Source organism: Pistacia vera, unplaced genomic scaffold, assembly GCF_008641045.1.
Source record: "Pistacia vera cultivar Batoury unplaced genomic scaffold, PisVer_v2 Contig607, whole genome shotgun sequence".
NCBI lineage: Eukaryota > Viridiplantae > Streptophyta > Magnoliopsida > Sapindales > Anacardiaceae > Pistacia > Pistacia vera.
This window is the reverse complement of record NW_022196454.1, coordinates 181,503-182,443: the sequence shown is the minus strand read 5'-3', so window position 1 is coordinate 182,443 and position 941 is coordinate 181,503.

The following is a 941-nucleotide window of genomic DNA, read 5'->3' as shown; positions in this document are numbered from 1 at the left end:
AAAATTATATCCCTATAAATTTAAAATATTACAAAACTCCCTGAAACCTAAATCGGACCGGAGAAGCTGTCGAGTCCCGATCAGACTGGTCTGATATGGGTTTTAAAACAGTGATAGTATGTGACATGTATTTTCCTAACAAGAGGCCAGTGTCGTGTAGTGACCTTATATTGATCTTTAACAAAGCTGTGTGTGGCAATAACGATGGTGACACAATCAAAATTGCGTTATTATATTTTGCTTGCATATTGGTTTATTGGGGGCAGACTTGAGGAAGATGATTAAGACATTAAAAACCCCCACTTTCTCCTCTAATTTTTGGAAAACTAACACTGTCACCCCTAAGTGAATGTTTTGTTAGTTTCGTAATGGTGCAACGGGTAGACAAGATATTTTGAATAAATTATTAACCTTTTTTACATCTAAGAAATGCACTAGTACTAAAATGGTTAGCTACTTATCAAAATGGTTAGCCATTTTGGCTAAAACGGCTAGCCCTTTGACTTAAACTTCTAGCTATTTAAAAAAACATTGTCACAATTTATTGGAAATATATTTTGTACCAACTGCATCATTATATTTAACTAACAGAAATGCTATTTGGAATAGGGGGTGAGAGCATTTGTTTTTCAAAATTGAGGGAAGTGTTTTCATGGCAAACCTTAGGAGTAGAACAATAATAAACATTTTTCTTAAATGATTTGTAATTTGTGTGTCCAGTTGTTAAAGTTGCATTTTGGATGTGAAAATATTAGAGGGTAATTTGTGATAAGAAGTCTACAATGCTGGGACGCGTAAAATTATAAGAAAAAATAGGGGTGGTCCGTTGAAAAATTATTTGACCTATCTAAACGACGTCGCATTTTTATACTGTTCCGCGCCCACCCATTTGAGTTCTTCCCCCTTTAGTCTCCATGGGTTTGATGAGTAAACGCACTAGA